This window comes from Oncorhynchus clarkii, chromosome 18, assembly GCF_045791955.1.
Source record: "Oncorhynchus clarkii lewisi isolate Uvic-CL-2024 chromosome 18, UVic_Ocla_1.0, whole genome shotgun sequence".
Classification (NCBI taxonomy): domain Eukaryota; kingdom Metazoa; phylum Chordata; class Actinopteri; order Salmoniformes; family Salmonidae; genus Oncorhynchus; species Oncorhynchus clarkii.
This window is the reverse complement of record NC_092164.1, coordinates 46008484-46026887: the sequence shown is the minus strand read 5'-3', so window position 1 is coordinate 46026887 and position 18404 is coordinate 46008484. Positions and strand designations below refer to the sequence as shown.

The 18404-nt window shown below is 42.0% G+C and overlaps 1 long non-coding RNA gene and 1 pseudogene across 1 annotated transcript; one reads left to right on the top strand and one right to left on the bottom strand.

Moving 5' to 3' along the window:
- The first annotated feature begins 4475 nt into the window (after window positions 1–4475).
- Window positions 4476–6529, top strand: LOC139373572 (uncharacterized). Its single transcript, XR_011627585.1, has 3 exons — window positions 4476–4676; window positions 4726–4817; window positions 6487–6529. It is a non-coding gene; the product is annotated as an uncharacterized lncRNA (long non-coding RNA).
- Window positions 6485–18251, bottom strand: LOC139373571 (palmitoyltransferase ZDHHC18-B-like; annotated as a pseudogene).
- Window positions 18252–18404: the final 153 nt, after the last annotated feature.

Genomic DNA, 18404 nt, shown 5'->3' with positions numbered 1-18404 from the left:
CACGTTACATTCACCCGCTCACTGCATCTCACATAGCTGGTAGCGCCCTCTGCTGATAGGAAGCTGTACTGTCTCACTGGCAGAGCTTAGAGCTGTGAGTGAGTCAGTGCAGAGCGGCAAAGCTTTCCTTTCTTCTGTGGTCCTCTGTGACCATGACTAGGCCCCAGGCCTGGAGAGATGGGGGGGGGGGGCTGAGGCTGACGTTGTAAGCCGGGTTGGAGATGTGTAGAGCGGCCTGCTTGCTGCTGAGCGAGAGAGGGGCAGAGCGAGAGAGCGAGAGAGGGGCAGACCGAGCGAGCGAGAGAGGGGCAGAGCGAGAGAGGTAAGGGGGAAGACAGAAAATAAAAAAGTAAGACGGTTTGAGGAGTTGGAAAAAAGACTGCGTGAGAAACAGCTGAGCAGAAAATAACAGAAGCAAGAACAGTTGGCTCAGCTGAAAGCTAAAAAGGAAGCAGAGTTTAAGAACAGAAATCCCCCCAACGATTCTCCTCTGAAACAATTCTGTCATTTATGCATCAAGAGATTTTTAAAAAAGAAGCAGGTGTGAAGACAATCGCTGTAAGCTATTAACAATTTTACTGCATGAAAAGGTTTTGGATCTTTGTCTGGTGTGCACATATACAATGAGCGCCAAAAGTATTGGGACAGTGACAGTTTTGGCTGTTTTGCCTCTGTACTACAGCATTAGATTTGAAATGACACTATCACTATGGAGTTTAGAGTGCAGAGTGTCAGCTTTCATCTGAGGGTATCGTCATCCATATCAGGTGACCAGTTTAGAAATTGGGGACTAGGGTATTGGGACAAATACACTCAAGTGTATTTTGGAATCACTTATTGTAAATAAGAATGGAACATGTTTCTAAACACTTGTACATTAATGTGGATGCTACCATGATTAAGGCTAGTCTTGAATGAACGGTGAATAATGTTGAGTGAGAAAGTTAGATGTCGCACAAATATCATACCTCCCCAAGACATGCTAACCTTTCACCGTTACAATAACAGGGGTCGGGGGAGGGTGGGGGGGGGGTGATAGTTGTGCATCTAACTTTCTTACTAACTATTCAGGACTATGTGTAATCATAGGACCATCCACGTTAATTAGAAAGATTATATTCTTATTTATAAGAAGTTACATTATTTAACATTAATTTATTTTGGCCTCAAAATAATCTGAAACACAACCAAAACAAAAAGCAAATGCATCCAACACGTTTGTGGAGTCACAAGCTTGATGTACTGATTGCGTACCAGGTGTATGGGACCAAATACTAAACTTTTGACTTCTTTAATCCACAAGTGAATTTGTCACAAAACCTTTGGTCCTCTAAAAACAGGGGGACTATGTACAAAAAGTATGGTGATTTCTAAAAACCGGTTCAGCTGATATGGATGGAAATAATCTCAAATTAAAGCTGGCAGTCTGCACTTTAACCTCAAGTGCTGGAGTACAGAGTCAAAACAATTTCACTGTTCAAATACTTTGAGCTCAGTGTATCTGTGCATTTAAGCATGAGTGTATCTGCACAGGCAAAGCTTAAAAGGAAACTATAGCAATTAAAGTACAACGAGTGTCCCATTATACCTTTCCTCAGTTTGAGAGTCTGATACTCCAAACCTCACAAGTCTGGAGATTGAGTTGGTGTGTGATGGGATGCAGCCTGACGGGGTAAAGGAAGAAACATAGCAGCACTGTGAGAAGCCAGCCAGACAGGCACCAATAAAAACAGACTGCAAAGAGACGCAGAAAAAGGGCCCCTAGAAATGTCAAATAAGTGAATTGACATTAAATTCACTTCATCAATTGACCCGGATGCAGACACAGCAGCCACAGAGATGGATAAGGCCAGCCAAACACCCTGCACTGCGCTCTACCTCTCCCCGGGACCATCTCACCAACCTGCCTGGCTCATCAGCCAGCACAGAACACAGCAAAGTCCAGACAGTTATCCTCCTAGTGTGGGGGTGGTGATGGGACATTCAGTTCACACACAAATACAAAGAGACACATTCCCAGCTGACACTATGGAATAGGCACACAGGGGTAAGACTGTGTGACAAGGACTACATAGGAACTAGAGGTCGACCGATTAATTGGAATGGCCGATAGGTAATCTGCCTTTTTGGACACCGATCAAGGCCGATTACATTGCACTCCACGAGGAGACTGCCTGGCAGGCTGACTACCTGTTATGCGAGTGCAGAAAGGAGCCAAGGTAAGGTGCTAGCTGGCATTAAACTTATCTTGTAAAAAAATCAATCTTAACATAATCACTAGTTAATTACACATGGTTGATGATATTCCTAGTTTATCAAGCTTGTCTTGTGTTGCATATAATCAATGCAGTGCCTGTTAATTTATCATTGAATCACAGCCTACTTCGCCAAACGGGTGATTTAACAAGCGCATTCGTGAAAAAAGCACTGTCGTTGCACCAATGTGTACCTAACCATAAACATCAACGCCTTTCTTAAAATCAATACAGAAGTATATATTTTTAAACATGCATTTTTAGTTAATATTGCCTGCTAACATTAATTTATTTTAACTAGGGAAATTGTGTCACTTCTCTTGCGTTCTGTGCAACAGAGTCAGGCTATATGCAGCAGTTTGGGCCACCTGGCTCGTTGCAAACTGTGTGAAGACCAATTTCGCCAAACGGGGGATGACTTAACAAAAGCGCATTTGCGAAAAAAGCACAATTGTACCTAACCATAAACATCAATTCCTTTCTTAAAATCAATACACAGAAGTATATTTTTTTAAACCTGCATATTTAGTTAAAAGAAATCCAGGTTAGCAGGCAATATTAACTATGGAAATTGTGTTACTTTTCTTACGTTCATTGCATGCAGAGTCAGGGTATATGCAACAGTTTGGGCCGCCTGACTCGTTGCGAACTAATTTGCCAGAATTTTATGTAATTATGACATTGAAGGTTGTGCAATGTAACAGGAATATTTAGACTTATGGATGCCACCCGTTAGATAAAATACGGAACGGTTCCGTATTTCACTGAAAGAATAAATGTTTTCGAAATGATAGTTTCCGGATGAGACCATATTAATGACCGAAGGCTCGTATTTGTGTGTGTTATATAAGTCTATGATTTGATAGAGCAGTCGGACTGAGCGGTGGTAGGCAGCAGCAGGCTCGTAAGCACTCAAACAGAAAATGAGTGCGTTTGCCAGAAGCTCTACGCTGTGCTTCAAGCCTATCAACTCCCGAGATTAGGCTGGCAATACTAGTGCCTAGAAGAACATTCAATAGTCAGTCAAAGGTATATGAAATACAAATGGTATAGAGACAAATAGTGATAACTACAACTTCATACCTGGGAATATTGACGTCTCATGTTAAAAGGAACTATCAGCTTTCAAATGTTCTCATGTGCTGAGCAAGGAACTTAAACGTTAGCTTTTTTACATGGCACATATTGCACTTTTACTTTCTTCTCCAACACTTTGTTTTTGCATTATTTAAACATGTCATTTATTTGAGGCTAAATTGATTTTAATGATGTATTATATTAAGTTAAAATAAAAAAGTGTTCATTCAGTATTGTTGTAATTGTCATTATTACAAATAAATCAAATTGGCCGATTAAAATTGGTCTTAACACAGAAAACATAAAAATAAAATAATGTGTCTATTGAGAACAACTCATTTGGGAATAAGTACATTTATTTTATTTTTTAAAATGCAATGTTTAATACAGTACATTTCAGATGGACTTAATATATTCCAAAATGACAAATATTTAAAAGACAAATAAAACAATGTAAAAGTATAAGAAAACAGTAAGAGATGAAGACTGGAGGGCAGCAGGTACCCGAGCAGTTAACATCGGTTTAGAATACACTACAACAAACCACTGAACCCTATTGGCTCCTGTAAGTCGCTCAGGAAAAACAACATCTGCTAAATAACTCAAATGTAAAAATGTATGTAGCTTCTGTCACATGACCATTACATTATACTATGACACACAACTACACTAACAGACTCACGTCAGAGACAAATACAGACAACATTGAGGAAAGTGTCCACACTCCGTAAACAAAGACAACTCCATGTGTCAATAAAACATTCTGACTCTTTCTGCTGACCAACTGCATGTCAGTGTCCAGATTGAGAGAAATGAAAACAGCACTTGGGTACAGACATGTGTTACAGGTACATTCTCAGCAGTAACCACTTCCATTACCAACATGTGTTTGTTATAGGTACATTCTCAGCAGTAACCACTTCCATTACCAACATGTGTTTGTTACAGGTACATTCTCAGCAGTAACCACTTCCATTACCGACATGTGTTTGTTACAGGTACATTCTCAGCAGTAACCACTTCCATTACCAACATGTGTTTGTTACAGGTACATTCTCAGCAGTAACCACTTCCATTACCAACATGTGTTTGTTACAGGTACATTCTCAGCAGTAACCACCGCCATTACCAACATGTGTTTGTTACAGGTACATTCTCAGCAGTAACCACTTCCATTACCAACATATGTTACAGGTACATTCTCAGCAGTAACCACTTCCAGTACCGACATGTGTTTGTTATAGGTACATTCTCAGCAGTAACCACTTCCATTACCAACATGTGTTTGTTACAGGTACATTCTCAGCAGTAACCACTTCCATTACCAACATGTGTTTGTTACAGGTACATTCTCAGCAGAACCACTTCCATTACCAACATGTGTTTGTTACAGGTACATTCTCAGCAGTAACCACTTCCATTACCAACATGTGTTACAGGTACATTCTCAGCAGTAACCACTTCCATTACCAACATGTGTTACAGGTACAGTGCCTTGCGAAAGTATTCGGCCCCCTTGAACTTTGCGACCTTTTGCCACATTTCAGGCTTCAAACATAAAGATATAAAACTGTATTTTTTTGTGAAGAATCAACAACAAGTGGGACACAATCATGAAGTGGAACAACATTTATTGGATATTTCAAACTTTTTTAACAAATCAAAAACTGAAAAATTGGGCGTGCAAAATTATTCAGCCCCTTTACTTTCAGTGCAGCAAACTCTCTCCAGAAGTTCAGTGAGGATCTCTGAATGATCCAATGTTGACCTAAATGACTAATGATGATAAATACAATCCACCTGTGTGTAATCAAGTCTCCGTATAAATGCACCTGCACTGTGATAGTCTCAGAGGTCCGTTAAAAGCGCAGAGAGCATCATGAAGAACAAGGAACACACCAGGCAGGTCCGAGATACTGTTGTGAATAAGTTTAAAGCCGGATTTGGATAGAAAAAGATTTCCCAAGCTTTAAACATCCCAAGGAGCACTGTGCAAGCGATAATATTGAAATGGAAGGAGTATCAGACCACTGCAAATCTACCAAGACCTGACCGTCCCTCTAAACTTTCAGCTCATACAAGGAGAAGACTGATCAGAGATGCAGCCAAGAGGCCCATGATCACTCTGGATGAACTGCAGAGATCTACAGCTGAGGTGGGAGACTCTGTCCATAGGACAACAATCAGTCGTATATTGCACAAATCTGGCCTTTATGGAAGAGTGGCAAGAAGAAAGCCATTTCTTAAAGATATCCATAAAAAGTGTTGTTTAAAGTTTGCCACAAGCCACCTGGGAGACACACCAAACATGTGAAAGAAGGTGCTCTGGTCAGATGAAACCAAAATTGAACTTTTTGGCAACAATGCAAAACGTTATGTTTGGCGTAAAAGCAACACAGCTGAACACACCATCCCCACTGTCAAACATGGTGGTGGCAGCATCATGGTTTGGGCCTGCTTTTCTTCAGCAGGGACAGGGAAGATGGTTAAAATTGATGGGAAGATGGATGGAGCCAAATACAGGACCATTCTGGAAGAAAACCTGATGGAGTCTGCAAAAGACCTGAGACTGGGACGGAGATTTGTCTTCCAACAAGACAATGATCCAAAACATAAAGCAAAATCTACAATGGAATGGTTCAAAAATAAACATATCCAGGTGTTAGAATGGCCAAGTCAAAGTCCAGACCTGAATTCAATCGAGAATCTGTGGAAAGAACTGAAAACTGCTGTTCACAAATGCTCTCCATCCAACCTCACTGAGCTCGAGCTGTTTTGCAAGGAGGAATGGGAAAAAATGTCAGTCTCTCGATGTGCAAAACTGATAGAGACATACCCCAAGCGACTTACAGCTGTAATCGCAGCAAAAGGTGGCGCTACAAAGTATTAACTTAAGGGGGCTGAATAATTTTGCACGCCCAATTTTTCAGTTTTTGATTTGTTAAAAAAGTTTGAAATATCCAATAAATGTCGTTCCACTTCATGATTGTGTCCCACTTGTTGTTGATTCTTCACAAAAAAATACAGTTTTATATCTTTATGTTTGAAGCCTGAAATGTGGCAAAAGGTCGCAAAGTTCAAGGGGGCCGAATACTTTCGCAAGGCACTGTACATTCTCAGCAGTAACCACTTCCATTACCAACATGTGTTACAGGTACATTCTCAGCAGTAACCACTTCCATTACCAACATGTGTTTTGCTAAAAAGTATAAATACTGAACATAGTCTATGGTCTAACTCCTTCTGTGCAAAAATATATATAATATGCAAACTCCCAGCAGACAAGACTGAGCCCTTGTATCCTTAAAGTAAACCAAGGTTAGGTCAGCTTGTCTGTATATTGCTTGAGCGTAAACAGCAAAAAGGCCTGTTGGTTTGGAAGAGGCAGACAGTCTGACGGGTTGGAGAGAGCCACTACCATAAGACTGAACTAAATAGCCCAGTGGCAGTCACACTTTGGAAACAAACATGTTCTAATAAACTCCCTAGTATTTACGTTTCTCCTGAACCTCAAAACAACGGCTCAACCTCTAACCAAGCTAGGAAGTGGATGATTCAGATATATAGGCTGGGTTCCCCTTTCACTGAAAGACATAACACCGAGTTGCCTGGTTATAACGTTAAGGCACGGAATGATGTGAGTAACTAACGGTTGAGCTACACCCAGGTCAAACATGGCCTAGCAGGCGGTTTCACTTCCTTGTTCCAGAGATGGTATTTTCAGCGGTAAACAACGAACAGTCTGGTGTAGACTGGGCTACCAGGAACAGGAAACACCACCATATGTAATGTCCTGAATACCAGATCCTGAACAACAGTAATACAGTACACTGGTCTGTACTAGATCCTGACCAACAGTAATACAGTACACTGGTCTATACTAGATCCTGACCAACAGTAATACAGTACACTGGTCTGTACTGGATCCTGAACAGTAATACAGTACACTGGTCTGAGACTGTCATGAGAGGGTGACCCCATACACAACAGCCAAACAGTGTTAGAACAGGCAACTAAACTGGGGTCTGCCAGTCAGGCTGAGGGGGGTTGCAGGTAGAGGGGAGGAGGGAACCTGCAAGGCACGGGAGGGGGGCAGCTGGGATGGCGTGGGCCCTACTACCACTTTAATCTCTTTAGCAGCTGGCATGGGCAGCACCATCTCCATGGAAACTGTCTGCGATGACTGCTCCACTGGCGCGAAGCCTCGCCTGTCAATCAAACTGACACGGAACAACATGGAGGAAACAGGTTAGACAGAAAGTTTAGGCTTCAGGGTTACATGCTGACCACACTGCTCGCGGAAGCGTTACAAATGTACACACACACACATACACACACTATTCAATCATTGCTCGCAAGCGTCTGCGTAGTCAGGCGCTAAAATAGAACTTGGTTCTATTTGTGACGCTTGACATGCTGCAAGTCCCGCCTCTCTCGTCTCCTCATTGGTTTTTTGAGCATACACCGACGTAGGTAACTAAAATATGAACTGAGGTCCACACAACAGCCCAGTTGGTGGTGGTAATGCACCTTAAAAAGTTGGTTGCCAACCTCTATATAAAGTCTGAAGAAGAAGCCTGAAGGAGGAGAGATTAATAGAAACTAACTCGGTTTACCCCTTTATCTGTGGATTAATTGTCGGAGTAGAGGACCTTGTGCATTTCATGTAAAATAACAACCCAATGTTTATATCCCAGGACAAATTAGCTAGCAACAGCAAGCTAGCTAAGTTGCCATAAATGTTTAATTTTGTTCAACCTGTCCAAATGAATATAGTTGGTTTAATAAGGTTTTTGATATTTCGTGTCCTGATCGCATCTGGTGTGGGTGGACAAAAATCAACATGCGGTCTGGTCAGCATGTTAGGGTGAATTCAGTTTCCTGTTCAGTCAATTCAAGGAGTAGATACAAATTGAATTCATTAATTTATAGAAAAATCCTTAGAACACAATGGAGTATATTTTATTCAGAAAGTAAAAAATAATAAATAAATCACATCCTAAATGGACTGACTCAAACCTTATCAAAGATCCATTATAAACCAGGCCGAGTCTCACCTGGGAGGCATGGGCCCACAGAGTACAGAGCAGCAGTTAGTCAGGATGTTGTTATAGCTGTAGGGGTTACCGGTGTCCTCCGCTTCACTCTTCCCCGACCCTTTGATCTGGGAACAAAAGAGACACACAAGATGGACCATCAGTCCTCATCCTAGACCAGTTTTAGTTCATTTGTCAGGGACCAGGCACAAGAAACACGTCACCACATGTACAGTTGAAGTCAGAAGTTTACAAACACTTAGGTTGGAGTCATAAAAACTCGTTTTTCAACCAGTCCACAAATGTCTTGTTAACAAACTATAGTTTTGGCAAGTCGGTTAGGAAATCTACTTTGTGCATGACAAGACATTTTTCCAACAATTGTTTACAGACAGATTATTTCACTGTATCACAATTCCAGTGGGTCAGAAGTTCACATACACTAAGTTGACTGTGCCTTTAAACAGCTTGGAAAATTCCAGAAAATTATGTAATGGCTTTAGAAGCTTATGAGAGGCTAATTAACATCATTTGAGTCAATTGGAGGTGTACCTGTGGATGTATTTCAAGGCCAACCTTCAAACTCTGTGCCTCTTTGCTTGACATCTTGGGGAAATGAAATCAGTCAAGACCTCAGAAAAAAAAATGTGGACCTCCACAAGTCTAGTTCATCCTTGGGAGCAATTTCCAAACGCCTGAAGGTACCACGTTCATCTGTACATACAATAATATGCAAGTATAAACAACATGGGACCACGCAGCCATCATAACGCTCATAATGTCCATTTTGCCACAACTTTGGAAGTATGCTTGGGGTCATTGCCCATTTGGAAGACCCATTTGTGACCAAGCTTTAACTTCCTGACTGATGTCTGGAGATGTTGCCTCAATATATCCACATAATTTTCCTTCCTTATGAAGCCATCTATTTTGTGAAGTGCATCAGTCCCTCCTGCAGCAAAGCACCCCCACAACATGATGCTGCCACCCCCGTGCTTCACGGATGGTGTTTGGAGGCTTGCAAGCCTCCACCTTTTTCCTCCAAACATAACGATGGTCATTATGGCCAAACAGTTCTATTTTTGTTTCATCAGACCAGAGGACATTTCTTCAAAAAGTACGATCTTTGTCCCCATGTGCAGTTGCAAACCGTAGTCTGGCTTTTTTAATGGCGGTTTTGGAGCAGTGGCTTCTTCTTTGCTGAGCAGCCTTTCAGGTTATGCTGATATAGGACTCGTTTTACTGTGGATATAGATACTTTTGTACCCGTTTCCTCCAGCATCTTCACAAGGTCCTTAGCTGTTCTTCTGGGATTGATTTGCACTTTTCTCACCAAAGTACGTTCATCTCTAGGAGGCAGAACGAGTCTCCTTCCTGTGCGGTATGACGGCTGCGTGGTCCCATGATGTTTATACTTGCATATTATTGTTTGTACAGATGAACGTGGAACCTTCAGGCATTTGGAAATTGCTCCCAAGGATGAACCAGATTTGTGAAGGTTTACAACTGTTTTTCTGAGGTCTTGGCTGATTTCTTTTGATTTTCCCATGATGTCAAGCAAAGAGGCACTGAGTTTGAAGGTAGGCCTTGAAATACATCCACAGGTACACCTCCAATTGACTCAAATTATGTAAATTAGCCTATCAGAAGATTCTACAGCCATGACATCCTTTTGCGGAATTTTCCAAGCTGTTTAAAGGCACAGTCAACTTAGTGTATGTAAACTTCTGACCCACTGGAATTGTGATACTGTGAATTATAAGTGAAATAATCTGTCTGGAAACAATTGTTGGAAAAATGACTTGTGTCATTCACAAAGTAGATGTATGTGTGTGTATGTATGTGTGTGTATGTATACATTTTCCACACTATAAGGCTGGAATAATGCTGTGACTAAAAATTATGATAATGGTCTTTTAGTGAAATGTTTGCCTGTTTTGGTGGGATGGAGTTTGCCTTCCATGGTGACATCACCATGCAGTAAATTAATGAATAGACCAATAAGAAAGAGTTCCAAACCTCTGTCAATAAAATCCCATATTCAGTTTTCCTCTCCACTCAGACAGTCCAAGCAAAATTCTTGCTTGAGAACATGCCCTTTACTAAGAAGCTATTTGCTTCTGTTTTTTTTACCATTTTAATTGAAAACAATCACAGTAAGATAAGTAATTGTTACCCAGAAATGTGATATTGAGATTAAAACAGCTGCATTCGACCTTTAAAGTGTATTACACATATCCCAGAGGTGACAAAGACATCACACTCATTGTTATTTACTCACATCTTCATTTGTGGTCAGGTTAGAAGCAACCAGGTAGGTATGGAAGCCTGAGAGGCCCAATATGGACCAAACTGATAAGAAGCAAATCACCAGCTCCACAGCAGTGCAGGAAGAAAAGTCAAAGACAACATTTATGGTTTGAGTATCTAAATATCATCAGAGACATCAGCTGGACAAAGAGACTCATTCTTATTCTGCAATACAGCCAAGAAAGTGAAGTGAATGACAGTTTAGGTGCCCTAACACCACACTACTCGAGGCAGGGAGTGGTATTATGAGGGGATCAGGTAGGTTACCCTAGACACACAGAGTCTTGGTAAAAGGATATCTGGCTGGACTCTCCTGAAGAGCAAAAATAAGGCCTCTCCCCCCTTGTGCCCCTGAGGACAGAGCAATTGAAGATTGTTACAGAAAACCATGACAGGATAATATCAGGATCCACTCAGCAGTTTCGTACAACATCACAAGCCAGGGCAGTGGCCAGATGTGTCGACTACATACTCAGTGCTAGATGTGTCGACTACGTACTCAGTGCTAGATGTGTCGACTACGTACTCAGTGCTAGATGTGTGGCGACGCAGCCGAAGATGAAGGCTGTCAGGAAGGACAGAGAGACAATGAAGGTGTAGAAGAAACGATAGTTCCTCTTCCCAACACAATTCCCCACCCAGGGACAATGGTGGTCGAATCGCTCTGGAGGAGAGGAAGCGAGACGGGGGAAGAAAGTGAACAAATATCTACAAAGGACATCTTATTGACATTGAGGCCAAGCTCTCAAGCCCCTTTCAGTTGGAAAATTCATTTGTAGAAAAGTCCAAACATTTTAAGAGACCCTGCTTTCAGAGTTGACCATCATCTTTATGGAGAGAACTAATAAATCCTCTTTATAAGACCGGCAGACTGTTCAACAAAACAATCTCAGTAACAGGCTGTGTAGTGTAGCCTAAATAATTCAGTCTCATAAATGTCAGTGTGTTGATCCCCCCCTGTGTTCCGTGCTGAACGCCCCCCTCGGTCTCCGGTCCTTACCCACACAGTTGTCACAGAGGGAGCAGTGGGAGGTGCGCGGTGGCCGGAACATCTTGCAGGTGAAACAGTACTTGAGCTTCACTACCTGCTGGTTGATCACCACCTCCTTGGTGCGGGGAGGGTGTCGGTAGGTGGAAGAGCCAGAGTTATCTGAGGAGAAAGACAGATCAAGAGACATAGTACACAAGGTGTGTATATTAGTGTGTATTACTATCCTTGTGGGTACTGTAAATCCCCAAAAGTCCCCACAAGGATAGTAAAACAAGGAACATTGTCCTATTTTAGAATTAGGGGTTAGGTAAAATAAGATGTTTCATAGAAATACATTTTAGGTCCCCACAAAGATAGTAAAACCTATGCTGTGTGTGTGTGTGTGTGTGTGTGTGTGTGTGTGTGTGTGTGTGTGTGTGTGTGTGTGTCCATGCTGTGATCCAGGCAGTGGCGTTAGGCCTAATTGCTGGCAGAGTGGTGTCCATTAAGGTGGAATCAAAGGGGTGGCAGTCAATCAACTCAGGCTCTGTGTAATGTGTATGAAAGTGTGATGCCTGCCTAGCAGACCCATAGGCTGCGTTTATACAGCAGTCCAATTCTGATATTTTTATTCCACCAATTGATCTTTTTGCCAATAAATTAGGCAAAATATCAGAATTGGGCTGCCTGTGTAAACGCAGCCATAGTAGCAGAAAGTTTCAGATGAGAGGCAATTTGATGTATTAATAGGCTGGCTCGATCACACCATGGCATGAGCTCATTCACAGTAAAGTGTAAGGTACTCTCAAGAGAACAACTTTGCGTCACAATGACATCTGAATATTAGGCAGCTAGTCAGAACTAAGTATGATACTCTTGATAAGAACTTTCTGGGTGTAGTCATCTGGTTTAGGAAGATAGGCCTAACCAGCAGATATGTAAAACATTAGACTTAAACCATGTTGCAGAGAGTGACACATTTTTTAAACAATTTTGGCTACTCTGAGCTGTGTGTGTGTGTGTGTGTGTGTGTGGCGTGTATTCATGGACGCCAAGGGAAGCCAGCCTTCCCCATAAAAAAATAGATAGAAAATGTATTTTTCATCTCTGTGCGTTTCATCATTTTCATTCAATTTGCAAGTGGCCAGGCTGAATCTATATCTCAACGGAGAAAACAGAGCGAGGAAAACAGCACCCCTCTGTCTCAGTAGCCTGTGTGTAACCCATGCATATGTCTGGTCAAAAAGAGTATAACTTTATGTTGCCACCCATAGCATTGAATTCAACAGCAAAGGAAGCCAGCTAGCGTCTGGCATCAATTGATAAAAATGGAAGCCAAACGCTCAACTCTGAATGGTCTAGGTGCAGCAACAACAAAAAACAAGTCAAAAGGAGGCCAGTTTGGATTTGGCAAATCACACCAGAGCAAAACGTCACCGTTAGCTGTGTCCTGCAGTAGCTAGCTATGAATGCAAATATGGAGTTTCTGGATCAAAGCAAGACATATCCTGACAATGTCAATCATAGCATGCTTTGGGTGTTATATGCGAGAGACTGCTGGGGTTTTCTGATGTGAGCGCAGAGAGAAACACAGAGGTGATCACCACTGTTGTACTGGAAATTCAACCGAGCAGCCTAACTCAGACTTACGACGGGGCAAGCTGTATGAGTGGGCAGTGAGGTGGGGTTCAGGAACTCGTGAAAACCCACTTTCAATATGCCATGTTCATTCATTGTTATGCCCACAAACTAAACTTACGTTTTAGCACAGGAGACAAGCAATAGTCACGACGCAAAGTTTTTTTTGGACATCCACTGACAGTTGTCATGCAAACCCTATCATGCAAACCACAGCAATGCTTACTGAGGTTGTCAATACCAGTCAGGTACTGAAGGCTGTGCCACTCCTTGGAACTTCAAAAGTAGAGATGTGCATGCTGTGCACGAAGGCCAGAGATCATTGGATATCGTTTATGATCGGATCATTACTGAGCCCGGCTAGGATAAAGATGTGATCGCCCAGAGCAATGCACTGAAACTGAAGGAGCTCATTTAAAAAAATACACTGTTTGTGGCCATTTTTGGACTCACAGAATCACCGTTTCAGGCCCTGCAGAGCAAATCTCTTGACCGAAGACATTATTGTGTACTGGTTAATAGTACAGTGTATGCCATCAGAAGTGATGACATTTCAAGGGACATATGACAACACTGTCCAGACTGTTAGAATGGAAGATGAAAGACACCGCCGTGGCTGGGATGACTATGAGCATGGACTCAACCACTGGGACAACGCTGACAATGACCCAGTGTATCTCTATAGTTGGTCCGAATCCAGGCTGTATCACATCCATCCGTGATTGGGAGTCCCATAGGGCTGGCAACAATTGGACCAGCGTCGTCCAGGCCGTCATTGTATATAGGAATTTGTTCTTAACTGACTTGCCTAGATAAATAAAGGTTACACACACGTCGACCAAAAGGTTATGTTGGTATGTCCCCAATACCAGTAAAACATAGGTTTTGATTATTTCACATACTTGCTGTGCTGTTCTCGCTGTTCAGTCATTTCATTCTCAGGATTTCTATGGCACGCCGTTTGGGTCATTGCGTGTCAAAAAAGATACGCCAAATAACACTATTTGACATATCAAACACCACAACAATCCAATTCAGTAGCTATAGTTAGCTAGTCCACAGTAGGGGACTTTGCGGTTAGCCTTCAAAATAAAAGTATGGCATAATTCTACTATTTGTATTCACTTGCATCAGTCTATTACATACTCTTATTTTGAAGGCAAACTGCAAATTCCACTATTGTGCCTAAACCTTATTGTGGCTAGCTACACAACACATAACCCAGTCCGGTTGAGCCTCCCTAGCCAGATGAAGCTAGCTGGCTGCTTTGGGCAACAGGGTTAGGTAGATGGCTAGCTATTTATTTTCCTGAACTGAAGTTCAATTTCAATAGGCGAACAACAAGTGGCTACCTAGCTAATACTTACAAGGATTCCTAAATCATTGCTAAGAATAATGAAAATGACTGCAGTTTCTACTGTTTTCAGGCTGGTTGTATTGGTGCTAGCTAGGTACCAAGCTAAAACTAGCTACCAAGCTAAAGCTAGCTACTCCAGAAGTTGCGGTCAAACAAATTATGCTTTATTACCAACGCGGTATTGTAAACACATCGTTCGTGGCCGGTGTTTGCAGACTTTTTGTACAGCTTTGACAGTGCTACTGTATTTTTTTTTTTACACGCAAAGACCCAAATGGCGTTCCATAGCATGTCATGAAGCTAATAACAGTGACGCTATTACTGTGTAACTCCGGTAGGGCAAAATCGGAAAAATAGAGCACATTGTAGTGTGTACCGATGCTCGACCAGTCGGTGAAAGCCAACATCCCCCACGACAGAGAACGGTTGGTTGTCAAGGGTAATGAATTCCATTCTCTTGTCCGTTAATAGATTTCGGCTTTAAGTTGTCTCGCTAAAATTTTCTTACTCTAACAAATGACTGCTGGACTTGTTGACTGCTCGATCCACACAGCAGACATTGTGGGCTAGGTTAGGAATGCTGTGTAGCGCAACATTTTACGTGGTGTTGTTATTTTTAACATCGGCCGATACGGATTGCCATTTTTAGCTAATATCGTCCGATACCGATTGACATTTTTAGCTAATATCGGCCGATTCCGATATGTTCACAGATAGCTTGGCTTCCCCATTGATTTTACCACTACTGGTGTGAATGTGAGAGAGCGAGAGACGTTAGTGGCATCCCACTGCAATTTGGCCAGTGTTTTTTTATTTTTCACACAATTAAACAGCAAAGGCAATTAGCCCAGGGGGCTGACCACACACCGCAACAAGCAGTCATTAACAGTTCAAAGACCTCCAGCCATCCATCCTTCCCGCCATGCTCTGTCAGAGGGGACTGTGTGTGGTTCTCTCAAGGGAGGAGGAAGCCTGTAATTATGGAGGTTCAACCATTTGCTGGCTGAATAATGCATGGCGTCGAACAAAAAAACAGGAAACTAATGTACATGTTGCTGCTACAGTGTCTCAAAACCAGTGCAAAAACAAACAGCCCAGAATATGGAACAGGAAAACAAACGCTGTCACTTGGGCAGTGTAGGTGAATACGTGCAAAAAGCTGTAAAAGTTAGTGGGAAAGTAAGAATGTTCTTTCAAGTGTGTACTTGTTGCCCTTACCGATCTGCTTCTCAATGTACGCGGCCTCGTCCGGCGTGGCCCGGGGCAGGATGCCAGGGTCAGTGAAGCTGGTCTGCAGGAGAGAGATGACAGCGAACACAAACAGAACTCCTCCAATCGCTGGGATGAACACAGTCAGGTGCTTCACCAGGAAGGGACAGCTGTGATGACAGGACAAAAAGAAGAAAAAAAGACCATATTCAGCAACAATTGAAGTGGACTACCTTATGTTAAAACTAAGGTTGTGTTTACACAGGCATCCCAATTCTGATCTTTTGCCCAATTACTGGCAAAAAAAAGCTGATCTGATCAAGACTAAATAGGCCACTTTGTGTTTGCAAACTTTCCCGCATGGGGCGATGTGCACACAATTTGGTTGCAGAAACCCCTCCCTGCTAATATGTTAACCGCTAGTTACGTACACTGCTAATTACAGATAATATGTGTGGAGCTCAAATGGTGAGCTTAAGTATTGTTTTTTTTTTATTATTATTTTTTTTTACAATGTCTTCCGAACATTACTGAGCATTATTGGCACAAGATCAGGAGTGCTTCTCCAGAAGAATCACATTCAGCAATACTTAAGAGTTGCTATTCCCAATATCCCAACCATAGGGGAAAACACAGGGCATTCAGACAGCCAACATGAATAAAACTATTTACATGTTGATTATGAGTGCATTTCATACACACACACACACACACACACACACAACTTTTCAATTAGAAAATTGGATTATGAGTATTGTATGAATGTTCTGCTAAATATAAATTGTGTCATCTTTGCCACTCAACTGCATTACACTTCAAAAACACGTCAACCAGTAAAATAGCTCTTTGGCTAGCTTCGATACCAGCCTATGTCTATGAGAGTTAGCATTCTAGCTAACAACTGATGCATCTAAAATAGGTATTTTGCAACGAACACAACCAAATATAATCTTAGGGACTGTTCAAGCAATAATCAAAACATTGTAAACGAATGAGAATGTCAATACATATATATATATATATTTTTAAAGAGCTTATTTCAGTGGCTGATTATTACATGCTGATTGATGGGCGACTACCCGTGCGTGACGTTTCAGTGGGTACTGAAAATAAATATCAGAATTGGGCTGCTTGTATAAACGCAGTGTAGCATTTTTTTCCCTCTCACCCGGAAACTAAAGGGGTCAAGATTGAGTGCAGAAACAAACAGGCCACCGATTACCCACATGAAGGACTAGTTCTCATTTTCAACATGAGGAACTGAAAATGCTGTCAAACCAGACTGACACACAAATAGTACAATAGAGTTTCTCAACCACCCAGAGGGGATCTGGTTTTAGACAACTCACTTTTTAATCACCACTGTAGCATAGTCTCAGGAGATGCAACGCATTTCAGCAAGACACTTGCAGGAAGATGTAATGACTTCCCGGTATTAAAACGATTATTCTATTCCAGAATCTGCTGTGTTAAAGTGCCAGACACAACCAAATTTACCATGGTTTGTTGAAACCTGTGCCATTGTTTTCTTGGCTATGGCAAACATAATTTTGTGTCAAAGAAATGCAAAAAAAAAAAAAAAAGAACTTGTACTTACTCAAATACAAAGAACAGTACGGTGGTGACCAGAATGAGGCCGAGGGTGAGTGGCAGGACACCGCTTTGTTGAGCCACGATGAACCGTCCATCGCAGTAGAAGCGATTATTTCCGGGGAAAACTTCCCATTTTCTCCGTGCCTTTTCCTCCTCCTCTTCAACAGCTGCGGGTTGCGGGGTCGGAAGTGACAGCGGTTCGATTTGTTGGTATTCGCAATTGTTCATGATTTTCGAAAAAACTGTGACTACTTTTATTTCCCCCAGTCTTGGGCGTCCGGAGCAGATGAGCAGTCACCGATATCTAGTTAGCAAGCTAGATGCTTATGTAGTTAACAGCCTAGCGCGTTGCCAGGAACTTTAACTACAAACATGTTACAGCGCCGGGAAATTAGTGGAGCATGTCGTCATTGACTCAACAACACCACCAAGCGTATCCACTATCCAGTGTATTAAAATAATGTCCCCAAAATACACAGTCATTGAAGAGAACTGGACTTTTAAATGATCCCTCCGATCTAGCTAATTACCAGCTGTGTGTGTGACCCATTTCATCAGAAGACCGCTAAACTGGTTAACGAGCCCAACATGGATGAGCAGACGAGTGGATAGTAGAGTACATATCACAGCATATCTATTGGTACCATACCAGGGGTCTGATACGGACAGTTTGATCCTATATGAGCCCACCAACTCCTACACTTCCAGGCAGAAAGTAACGTCACATTTCCCGGTGGTGATGTTGACAGATGAGGGAGTTTTCGTAGCTACGAATCGACGCTAACTAACCAACTGCAGACAGTCTGTTAAACATATACATTTATCGAAATATGATTTGTCTTGGTCTTGTGCAGTCTATTAAATTCAGGAAAGCGTGCAGGTCAGGTGTACTTATATCGTATGGTCCAGCCCTTATGGAGTGAGAATTTACTCCGCCCAAAATCTGCTTGCGTGAGATA